The sequence below is a fragment of the Lissotriton helveticus genome, chromosome 6, assembly GCF_964261635.1.
Source record: "Lissotriton helveticus chromosome 6, aLisHel1.1, whole genome shotgun sequence".
NCBI classification, from domain to species: Eukaryota; Metazoa; Chordata; class Amphibia; order Caudata; family Salamandridae; genus Lissotriton; species Lissotriton helveticus.
In genome coordinates, this window is record NC_136067.1 from 411200356 (window position 1) to 411213267 (window position 12912).

The following is a 12912-nucleotide window of genomic DNA, read 5'->3' on the forward strand; positions in this document are numbered from 1 at the left end:
TTTCGAGAGCGGTCAACTTAAGGAGAGCAGGCTATCTTGGTTGTGGCCTGCTGGCACAGCCTGAAGGTCAAGAAAAAGGCCCCGTGGACAGCGGGTTGCAAATATAATGACAATTTATAACTTTGAGATTTATATTTAATCCTGTGGTGTTGATAAGCGAAGTATTTAAAGAGCTACCTTAATCAAGATGAATATAGCATTAAAGACATTACACTGCTTTAACATTTAATAAAAAGACTATGCGGTGAACGACAACAACCTGCTTCATGTCTTTTATGTGGTGGGAGGGCGACTTGCACCCGGTAGGCACACTATAGAAGAAAGCTACAGATCTGAAAAAAACAACGGAGGGAGAGTTGAAATATGGAGGTAAAATTAAGAGAGAGAGAGACAAAAGAGTAAGAGGATGGAGGCATGTGAGTCTCCTATGCTTCTCCTCCTGTTTTGCCATCTTACTTACTGCATGTGGCTGCGGAGGTCTTTAGTCACAGATTCAGTAATAAATCAAGAAAAGCTAGCCAAACTTCAGGCCCAGGTTCTTATGAGGGGAAGGGTACATACAGTTCGCAGAAAGAAGAACGTCATACACTGAACAGGGACAGCTGATGAAAAAAACTAGGGTCCTCTAAAAAAGCTAGCAGTAAATAATATAGCTGGAATTGAAGAGGTAACCATGAGAAAAGATGATGGAACAGTTATTCATTTTATCAACCCAAAGGTCTAGGCTTCTCTTTCGCCGAACAACGTCACAATTATCGGACACACAGAGCCTAAACACATTACAGAAATGCTTCCTGGCATTTTAAGCCAACTCTGCACAGATAGTTTACCGAGTCTTAGAAAGTTAGCGGAAATGCCTCCAAAACAAGTGTTGGATAGTAAAACACAAAAACTTGAAGACATTGATGAAGATGATGATGATGTTCCTTATCTCGTAGAAAACGGAAGGCAAGGTATCTCTTGACTGGTGTGTACTGTCTGATTATAAACTTCTCTTACAGTGGGTTTTGATAAAAATTCCCGAGAGGTAAAACTGCGATTAGGAGTGACGTTCATGGACAGAGAGCAGGCTCCGCTTAACATGGTTTCAACCGAGTCTGTTTTTTAAAAGATTCTGGGGCACATGCATCACAGGTTTTTGCATTCGCAAATGGTGCGAATTGCAAAATTCGGCCGTTTGCGAATGAAAATCCCTTTTTTGGGATGCATGAAGCTTTTTGCTTTTTTTTCGCAATTTAAGAAATCGCAATTTATTTGCAATTTCTTAAATTGCGATTGCATTTAAGAAATCGTAATTTTGCGATTTCTTAAATGCAATGCATGATTTTTTTTAAATTGCGAAATCGCAAATAGGTAGTGGTAAATTACCATGAAGTTAATCTTCATGGTAATTTGCGAAAACTTTCAAAAGTGCACAAAAGTGAATTTTTGAAAGTTTCATTTTACACACACACATGCCCTTGGGGCATGTGGGTGTGAAAAATGTACTTAAAGGTACATTTCAGGGGTGCAGGGGGGGATCCTTTGGACCCCCCATGCACCTTGCAATTGCATTCTCATTTTGCGATTCCTTAATTGCGAATCGCAAAATAAGAATGCCTTCACATTCATTCTTATGGGCCTCTAGGCCCATAGGAATCAATAGGAAGGGATTCCTTAATTGCGATTCGCAAATTGTGAATCGCAATTAAGGAAAATTAAGAAATCGCAAAAAAAATTGCGATTTCTTGATGCATAGCCGTTTGCGAATTCTTAATTGCGATTCCTTAATTTTCGCAATTAATAATTTGCAAACGGGAACATTGATGCATGTGGCCGAAAACCACTCAGTCTCCCTAAAATGATTTGTGTCCCCTTCTAACCCATTTTACTATCCTCACAATCTTAATTTCAGCTAAAAGAGCTCCTCCCTGTTGACCCCACCCTGTTGCATAACCAGTTTAATGATTTGTTTCTAAGTGAATACCATGTTTCGTGTTCTGGCGTAGGTAATGTTGGGACATTGACCAGAATTCCCACGTACGGTGTCACTGCAGGGGGAAAATTCAAGAAATCAGATTTTTTGACTGGAAGATAAGTGGCAGGTTCTCTAATGGGGAATGTGGCTAAAAGTGAAAGGGGGAAAGATTTGCTGGTATTAGAACTCTTTGTGCTAGCAACAACACAAGCTTGGGGACACTTTGAGGTGCGAACATCCCCAGTGCTAGGCAATGGTATTTTTAATGGGGGACCACTAGGTAATCCAGCAGCTAATGGTAACAGTTGGGGTTGGTCACGATACTTCTAATAGCATCATTAAATGTCTGAGGTACAGCCCTGTTATCCACAGACAAAAAGATTTTTTATTTGTATTGGTACTCGACAGAGGACCCCAAATATAACATTTAAACAATCAATAAAAGAAAAATTACATTACTAATCAATATAAAAATAACAGAGATTTTAAAAATTTGTAAAAATTGTAACATACGAATTCATTTGGTGGCTGTTTACACACTGTTATTAGCTCTTTTACCATTGTAATTCTGCAAGTGCGATATATAGGATCAAGGTATCTTACACGTGCCATTGTTACGTTAGGACTAGGGCATACAAATAATAAATGCTCGATGGTCTGATTACCCCCTTGGCAAAGAGAACATAGTGAAGATCCTCCGGGCGACCATCTTGATTTAAAAGATTGCACAGGTAATATGCCTAGTCGTAATATTATGATCGCCCTCCTTGCACTGTGTGTTAGTGAAAACCCAATGTATGGCTGGATTTGTTTGTACTCCAGTAATTCTATAAAAGGTTTGTAGGTAGATAGTTTATTACAATGTGCAAGATCGAGTTCGTAGCTCAATTTTGGGGTAAAACATTTTAGAAAAAGTTTCAGTTGTGATACAGACCAGGAGAGCAAAATGTCCGGACAGATTTTGGCCATTCGAAATGCAACGGTCATATTACCTAGGAAAGTTTGTTTTGCGGCTTCTAAATTAAAAGTTTCGTTTTTCAACAGGAATCTTAGTGTTCCCTCTTTTGCATGGAGGAGGTTATAAGCCCACCTAATAACGTTAGCCACGGCCGTAGCGTAAGAGCTTGTAATTGAAAGTTCTAATCTTAACGCTTGAACTGGTATGGAGTCAGAGACCTTCATAATTCTTTTTAGGATTTTTCCTTCTTTACGATCCATGTAATCCCACTGCTTTATAGGGATATATTCCGTTGCATAGGACAGGACAGGAGGGATCTTCACTCTGTATATTTTTAACAGTGAGGAAAAGTGCCTATTACCGGTAGCACTATAGAGTCTAGAAAGTGCTCCAGCATGTAGATCAGATTTCTTTATTAGGTTGTTTATATGTTTTGTATTTTTTAAGTTTTTTGAAAGAATCCTGCCAAGGTATATATATTCGTCAACTTCGTCTATCTTTTCTCCGCCAAGCCTCCAGTTGTATTTAGCACTTTGTTTCCTCCCAGAGAAGGCTACAACTTTTGTCTTCTTTATATTTGGGATTAAAAAAAATTCTTTTCAGTATTTATGTAGGATGTCCAGTAGTTTTTGCAGTCTAAAAGGAGTGAGATCTAACATCACTATATCATCAGCGTAAAGCAACGCATGAATACTTTTTTTATCGATTTTAGGAGGTAAACTGGAGCCCTGTTGTAGCTGATAAGGTAAGTCACTGAGATATAGGGAAAATAGTATCGGGGCTAAAAGACACCCTTGTTTGAGACCGTTAGCTGTATTTATTTTTTCCGTTAAGCCTTTTTCGCCCCCCATTTGCACTTGACACCAGGTGTTAGTATGGAGGCTTACTATGACCTGTAGCAATTGTTCTGGTATACCAAGACTCCTTAATTTATTCCATAGTGTTGGTCGATCGACACGGTCAAACGCGGTAGAATAGTCTATAAATGCTGCATATACAGCCTGAGTTTTTCGTGTTACGTATTTATCAAGGATAACCTGGATGATTGCAATATTGTCAGTAACGGAGTGTTTAGGTCTAAAGCCAGCTTGAAACAAAGGTATTAGACCCCTCGAGAAGGCCCAATCTTTCAAATGTTCGAATACCTCAGCGGCGAAAAATTTTCCGGTGGCATCCATCAGTGCTATTTGCCGGAAATTTCCTGCTATGTTTTTACTCCCCTTTTTGTGTATGGGGATAATTATGCTCCCCTGCCATGATTTTGGTACTAGTCCAGTCTTAAAAATGTGATTGAAGAATGGTGATAGCATCTGGCTTCACTCCTTGGGGTCAGCTTGCAAGACCTTGATAGATATTTGATCTGGGCCAGAGGCACCAGTATTTCTTGCTTTTCGAATATATATTTCTACAGATATTGCCGTGGGTTTAGAAATTGATGAATTATGCTTTTCCATGATGTTATCAACGCTTTTTCCATCTAATATAGTCAAATTTGCTTTATAAAGATCAGTCAAATAAGTTTCCTAATCTTTCGGTGGAACCGGTATGGCTTGTAGTTTCTTTTTTGTTCCAGTTATTTTAGCGATAAGAGACCAATATTTGCGCTGGTTATATTTTTTTGCGGCTAATTGGATATCAACCCAGTTCCGATCTTGTAGTGTTTTTTTATAGCTAAGTTTCTCTCTTCTCAATTGCTTTTTTAATTTATTAATTTCTTTCTTTTTTGAAGGGGAAAAGTACGCATATTGAGCACGTATCAGTTTATTGAGCTTTTTCTTAGTTATTGAATTCCGGGAATTATTTTTATTTTTATTCTTTTTGTTTCCTATTTTGCCCTGTTGAAACTTATATAATAATACATCTTTAAGTTCCTTAATTATGTACCTAAAAGTTTGCTATAGGATCATCTGAGTATATTTTCTTTAAGAATTGAGAATATTTGATCAGAGCTGATATTTTGTCCATAGTTGTTGAGTTCCAGAAAATGCGTCTCTGTTCAATTTGTACCAAAGTTGAATTTCTATAAAAGATGATCTGTCCTGCAGCTGCAGGGTTAGCCAACCAGCAGGTGTTTAAATGCATCAGTGCGTGATCACTATTTACTGTAAAATTCGAGAGCAAATACGTGACTGTTTCCAGTAAATCCATACCACAGATGATATAGTCTATAATAGAAAAGGTCCCATTTCCCCGTCTAGTGTACGATGCCGGAATATCTCCCTCGACATTACCGTTCAAGATTACCCCATTTATGTTAGGCAATATTGATAGTAGCATTTTACCTCTTGTATCTGAATGAATACCTTGTGGGAACTAATGAATACCTTGTGGGAACTAATGAATACCTTGTGGGAACTCCACAGACAAAATATGTCTAGTAGGCTGTGGATGTACCTTGCCTAATAAATAATCACACATACATAGAATGCTTTTCATGTGTATTTATCTATCGGTAAGTGTGCTGAAAGAGGTCTTTACCAGGATTTCCAACACTTGTACCACTTGTACCAATGTAACATGAGTTTTAAAATCCTCCATATGCATCTTTTTAGTTGGTACTCTAGTTGAAGGTTTTGTGACTGCAGGGTTTTGGGACCTTTCATTTCTAATAATCTGTTCTCCCCCTCCCAATTGTTCTACATTCTTTTGTTTCTTAGGTGTTTTCTTTACCCCATTTTCAGTGACCACGTGCTTATTACATTTCGAAACTCAATCAAGAATAGATAAAACTGGAGTCGCGCGAGCGCGTCGACCAAGATGGCCGCCACCGCCGGAGCTCCGTAAGTCTCCCGGCCCAATTAGCCGGAAAACGACGATTTTTTTGTCAGGTATCGCCAGAATATAGCAGCGCTTGTTCCAGCTTCACATCTCCTACCTTTTGCTCGTTTTTTTGAGCGATTTCTGTGGGGGGAAGTGTTCCTGCTCGCTCCTCGGTCCTTTCCCCTGCCTCTGCTCCAGCTTCTGCCGGCTTGCTCTGCTTGGGGGGCGGAGTGCTCACAAAGAAAGGGCCTGGCTCTGGCCTGGCCACGCCCACGACCCAATTTAGCTGCTGCACCAGTCCTTTTCAAGTACTTTTGGGGAATTTTACATCCTTTTTCCCTCATATTTATCAAATTTTGAGGTGTTTTTTTTTTTTTTGCATTCTTCTGACGCAAAAGGTAATTTTTTCACCTCAAGATGGAAAATAAAAATGTACCTACTAAGAAAAGGAAACAGCAGATATCACCACCTCCAACTAAGTCTAAAGTTGTTGAATCTTCTGAATCTTCCCTTGCTCTCATTTTCGAGGAAATTCAAGCGCTGCGTCTGAATACCGATACTATTGCCACTGAAGTGAAAAATGTGCGCAAAGATATGGCTTCTATCTCCATGAAAGTGTCTGATAATGCTATCAAAATTCAGGACAATAAAAATAAATTGGACGCTTTTACTCCTTTGGTGAATCAAATAGTACCAATGCATACTTAACTGCTGGAATTGGAAAACCGCAACAGACAATACAATCTTCGTATTTTTAATCTTCCTGAAGAGGTTGAGGGATCTGATTGTCGCTTATATCTAGAGTCTTTGCTTCCTGGCCTCCTAAATATTAAATTTCCCGAGAAATTTGAAATTGATAAGGCTCACAGGATTCCCTCACATAGGAATCCTCGCCACACTAAACCCAGGCAAGTGATTTTTAAGGTTCTGCGACACCATCATTTGGTCCTTATCAGGAAAGCAGCAAGAGACATTCCCTCACTCTTAGTCGATGGCTGTAAAATCTTTATCCATCAAGACTTTGCTAAGGAAACACTTGCTATTCGCAAGGAATTTTCCTCTTTTCGTCCACAATTGCGAAGCCTTGGTTTTAAGTATGGTCTATTTGATCCCTCTACGATGAGAATATGGAAAGACACCTTTTCTAAATCCTTTCATCGTCCTGAAGATTTGAGACTCTTTCTGGAACAACAAACTTCACCGTCAATGGACACTCATGATCCTGTTACTTGAAGGCGTCTACTCTGACTTTTCCTGACATCTATATATCTCTATCTTCATGGGCTCCAACGGTTTCTATGGCCATGCTTGAGGAACGTGTGTGCTTCTCTATGTTCTTCTTTATGTTCATGTTTCTTGTTTGTTCTTTTTTCCTCCCTTTGTGTTTCTCCCTTTTGTATCCTTCCTTCTCTTGCTCTCTATGTAGAGTTACTCTTTCTCAGTGGCTGTTTTTCAGTTCTCCTTCCTTTGAATCTTTTTCTGTCCTCTTTCTTCTAACTCCTAATGGCTAATACTCATGCTGTTAAACTTCTTTCACTTAATGTCAAGGGCCTGCGGCATCCAGTAAAACGCACAAAAATTTTGGACTACCTGGGTGAGTGCAAAGCGGACATTTGTTTTTTTCAAGAAACGCATGTTGATGATAAAATTTTACAATTTATGAGGAAAAAGTGGGTTGATAATATTGTTTCCTCACCTGCGTTGGGGAAGAAAAATGGTGTTGCAATTTTCTTTGCAAAAAGGTTACACTGTCAGATTATTAGTAAGTTTAATGACGCAGAAGATTGTTGTTAAGGTAAAAATGTATGACTCAACCTTCTATTTACTTAATATTTATGGCCCTACGGCTGATGACCCTTCCTTTTGGTCCTCTACAACAACTGAAGTTTTGAAGTTGGGACAAGTTCCTTTGATTGTTGGGGGGGACTTTAATGTGATTATTGATCCGTTATTGGATAGGCTTTCCTCAACGAAATTCCGACCTCCTAAAGTTTTTTATGCCTTTAATTCTTTCCTTCGATCCACCAAGTTGGCTGATATTTGGAGATTACACTTTCCTACTGTTAAATGTTTTTCCTTTTTCTCTAATTCCCTTAATTCTCACTCAAGGATTGATTATTTTTTGCTTACACCTTCTTTACTCCAGTCAGCTGCCAATCCTGTTGTAGGTAATATTGATATCTCAGACCATGCCTTAATTTTTTTTGTTTTAAATATCTCTTCTACTTTTACCAAACAAAATAGGTGGCGTATGAACACGAATATTGTACTTAATGATACGCATAAACCTAAACTATTACAAGCTATTCAGGACTATTTTTTATTTAACCCTGAAGGTTCAACTTCGATTGTCAATGGATGGGATGCACTTAAGGCATACGTTAGAGGTACCACAATTTCCATTATGGCCCATGCAAACAAGCAATTTAGCTCTAAGGTTACGCTTTTGGACAAACAAATTGCTAAATATGAACGTTTATTTATTTCTTCAAATGACCCTCAACACAAATTTAAACTACAAAAGCTTCGTTATGAATTCAATGCTATACTTAGTACTAGAGCAGGGATTCAACTTGCAAAATACAATGCTAAATTTCGCTTTAATACCAACAGGTCTGGGAAACTCCTTGCAAACTATTTACGGATCAAGAAGGATAAAACCCAAATAACCTCAATACGTGGTGCTCGTGGCCAAAGTGCTATTTCCCATAATGATATTGTCCAAGAATTTTTAACTTTTTACTCTACCTTATATAGTAAACCTGATCCCTGTGATGATTCTTTAATTGATTCCTTTTTAAATAAATGTAATTTGCCTCAAGTTTCTCCATCCGATAGACTAGCTTTAGATTCCCCTATTACCTGTGATGAAATCTTACTTGCTATTAAATCACTTCTAAAAATAAATCTCCTGGCCCAGATGGTATCCCGGCTGAATTTTATACAGAGTTTCATTCTCATCTTTTACCTTATTTAAGTGCACTTTATTCCCATTTTGGTTCCTCTGGTACTATTCCGGGCTCCTTTAAGGATGCTCTAATCATTGTTTTGCCCAAACCTGATAAGGACCCTACCCTGGTTTCTTATTATCGTCCCATTTCCCTAATAAACCAGGAGTGTAAGCTTGATGCTAAAATCCTTGCCACTAGGTTGGCTCCTATCCTTCACTCCATCATTCATCCAGATCAATCTGGTTTCATGAAAAATAGATACTTTGCTAATAATACCAGAATGCTTTTACACGTTATTGAACAGAGCTCTCACCTTACTTCTCCTGCGGGAGTGATGGCGTTGGATGCATAAAAAGCCTTTGACAAAATTCATTGGCAATTTTTATTTAAAACTTTATTGTCTTTTAATTTTGGTACCCATTTTATTCGTATGATTTCTGCTTTATATTTTGCCCCTACTGCTCATTTGTTTATTAATGGTCAAATTTCTACTCAATTTCCCCTCTTTAGAGGTACTAGGCAGGGTTGTCCCCTTTCCCCTCTGTTGTTTTTATTAGGAATTGAGCCTTTTCTTAATTATGTCCGCTGTTGTGATACTATTCAAGGTGTTGCGATAAATGATGTCAATGTTAAAACTTTTTTATTGTTTATTAGTAATCCTCTTTCCTCTGTTCCCTCCCTCTTAGATATTATTGCAAATTATTCTGTAGTTTCAGGTTACAAATTAAATGTAAGTAAGACTGAATTGTTTCCTTTAAATGTTTTCTGTACACCGGATATGTTACCAAACACAGATATTCTTTGGCAATCCACTAAGCTTAAATACTTGGGTATCCTATTTGCCTCTTCTTTGCCTGCTACATTAAAACTCAATAAGGATTTTATCCTTGATTACATCAAAGACAAAACGTCCAAGTGGTCTTCCCTTCATCTCACCTGGTGGGGGAGAATGGAGGCTGTAAAAATGAATATTGCACCAAAAATCTTTTACTCTTTGGCTATGATTCCCACTCAATTTCCTCTCAAATTCTATAAAGATCTTGATAAATTGCTATCTAAATTCCTTTGGTCCAACAAAGTTCCTCGTATTGCCTACAGAAAATTAAAACTCCCCAAGTCCCAGGCGGGTTTTGCCCTTCCGGACTTTTACCTTTACCATAAAGCTTTTATCTTAAAACAAAGCTCCTTGTGGTTTACAAATTCATATGTGGTCAAGCCTCCCATTTGGTTAGATATTGAATCCTCAATTGTACGTCCCTTTACATTGCTCTCTTTGATGTCAATGTCCTCTGCTTCCAAGGTTGTTCATCGGTCATCTATACTTAAATCTTCCTGATTAATACTTAATGATTTAGACTCTAATTTTGAATTGCCCTTACTCTCTACAGTCCACTTGTCTTTATGGCATAGTGCTCTCCTTAAACTAAACAGAAACATTACTTTTTGGTCCTCATGGATTTCAAAAGGAATTTTATATCTTAAAGATGTCTTTTCTGGCAATGCCTTTATTCCTTTTGAGCAACTGCAGTTACAGTTTGACATTACAGCTTCTGATTTTTCAAAATACCAATTTTTATGTAACTCTATTTTGGATTCCTTTCCCGATGGTATTCCCTCTTCCACCACTAATTACCTTTTGATTTACCATAAGGCTGTTACGTCATCCTCCAAAGCTGTCTCTGTTTTTTATAAATTCCACTTTCCAGGGCTCCAATGTTGGTGCAATCTCATCTTTTTGGAATAATGAACTTTCCCTTTCTTTATCGGATGACTCATGGTCCTCAATATGGCTCAACAGTATCTCTGGTTGGCTTCCGGTGTCCCTTTATCAGACTAATGCTTATATTTTATTTAACGCTCTATGGACCCCATCTCGATTAAGTCATGCAAAATTGATACCATCTGATACTTGTTGGCACTGCACTTCAACTTCTGGATCACTTCGTCATATGTTATATGAATGTCCAATTGTTATGAAATTTTGGCTGGATGTTTGGAATGTCATTCTGAAAATTTTGCCTTTACATGATGATATTTCTTATGCTGTGTTAATATGCAAAGTGGTTGCCCTTTCCCATCCTCTTAATGATTCAGAGACAAAGTTATTTAATTTTTTACAGCTGCTTTAAAATCCATTACTTTTTGTTGGAAGGACGCTTCTTCTCTTTCAGTTCATGCTTGGTGGTCTTGGATTACCTTTACAAGAAGAGGAGCTCAACTGTCCCTTAAAGTTGTTACTCACAATTCACAGTCATTTCAGTCTTTTTTGTCTCCTATTGATTCATATGTTTCTTCAATGATATGATTAGTATGCTTTTATGCATCTTGGTGATTAATTTCTCTTTATTTGTCATCTTTGTTGTTTTTAACTTAATGGTAACTCTATATTTTATGATTCTATGATATGTTCACCCCCATGCCCTCCCATCCCTTTCCCCCCTTCCCCTTCCTCTTCATTTTTGGATTATTGCATTTCATACTTATCACTTACTCATTTAGGCTTGTAAGGATTATTCTTTCTGTATTGTACTTGTTTATTTCTTTTGTTGAACAAAACTTCAATAAAATCATTTTGAACAAAAAAAAAAAGAATAGATACAACTAAACAGCTTGTTGGTGTAATTTTCCCCTTCCACTTAAGTGACCCCAGGACTGGGCCAAAGTCTAAACAAGTGGTGATCATTAATGAACAAATCAAAAATAACTAAATTTAACAGACCTCAAGGGGCACGTTTTGTTCAGTAGTCCATAGATGCAGGAAGATCTACCTAGCCAAGAGGGGTGGCCCAGCCCTGCCTCTTCCTGACACTGACGGGCACATCGGTTCCCTGGAGCCCTTAGATAGCGTTGATTGTAGTCAGCTGCAGTTTCCAGGGGGGATTGTAGGCCTTTTAGTTCCCCATCGCCTGCACCTCAAAGCAGCTCACCCCCCTGCGGTGTCCAGAACACCCGTACTGGAGAGACACACAGGTGTCAATCATCCAGTGATCTTTTCCTGCTGCGAAAAATTGCTCCCAATGTCAGAAATCATGCTTCCCCCATCCAACGATGAACCTGTTGCCTGCAACCTCTGCCAGACTTAGATGGACACTCCTTGACACTGCCTGTCAATCCTGATACACTGGTGTGGTGTATTAAACTAAAGTAAAAAAAATAGTTAGAAAATGTGTCCTATTGGTCAGAATTTTGCACAGTGGGTATGCATTTGTAATGAGCAAAATATGTATAAAAAGAGATGTCTTGCTCTACGAAAATTGAGCAGTTTCCTGAGTTGTACACCGTGTTGTATTGCTTGGTTTACTGTTACTAGCTGCAGCTAATAAATTTGATCTTTGACGCCATCCAGAAGTATTCCGTGTCTCTGTATTCCAAGACAGGAGAATCCGAAGACTTCGGGTGTGTCCCTGGCACCGCTGGGTTCTAAGAAAACCCGGTTCTTCAGCTCTGTGAGCTATTCCTTCCATTAGCAGAGAAAGGAAAACTAATAGGCTTATCAAGGCCTTTGAATAAAAAATTAGGAGGCGGATATGGTTACATTGTTAATTTCTGAACCTCTGGTACGCTCTAGATTAATACATTTTAGTTCTTTCGTGCATGCACCAAAACAATAAAAAATAAAGAAAGCTGGAGCATGCGCACTCACAATGGTTTATGATTCAATCAATCAATCAGGGTTTGTGAAGCGCAGATACTCACTCCAAAGGGTCTCAAGTAAGCCTGGGTGGTGAACTCGGCTCCACGCACGGAGTTTGTGGAGTTTTCCACAATTCACGTTACGTGGAGCTCGCGGAGTTCCGAAAATGTTACGCCGAGTTTTTTTCCTGGCTCGCATTCATCAATGTCAAGTTGGGGAATGGGAATGAGGAAAATCGACCTCCCGGTGACATTTTTCAACATCAAGCTGGCGATCGTGAGTGTGGAAAATAAACCTCCCAGTGAGATTTCTCAATGCAGGGGGATCAGGGTTCTCATTGCGAGTGGTCATGTATGCTCGCGACCGCTTGCCTTGAGAAACTGCCCGTTCGCGTTGAGAAAGCTGCCGCACAAGTAAAAATCTACTTGATTGGCAGAAAAAGCAGAGCCCGCCTGCGCTGTGCATGGTGCCATTCACGATGATTACAGTGTGGACAAGCTTCCGGCACTGAAAATCACTGCAAACAACATTTTTCTACCACACTCCACCGCTTGCGGAGCTCCGCGTAGTGTGGTGGAATTTTGTGTAGCATAACTCTGTGAACTCTGCCTATGGCTAGACTCAAGGTGCTGGGGGGGTGGGGCGCTGAGGT

At 38.9% G+C, this 12912-nt stretch overlaps 1 pseudogene; it reads left to right on the plus strand.

The window, feature by feature from the left end:
- The first annotated feature begins 406 nt into the window (after positions 1 to 406).
- Positions 407 to 964, plus strand: LOC144762333 (transcription factor BTF3 homolog 4 pseudogene; annotated as a pseudogene).
- Positions 965 to 12912: the final 11948 nt, after the last annotated feature.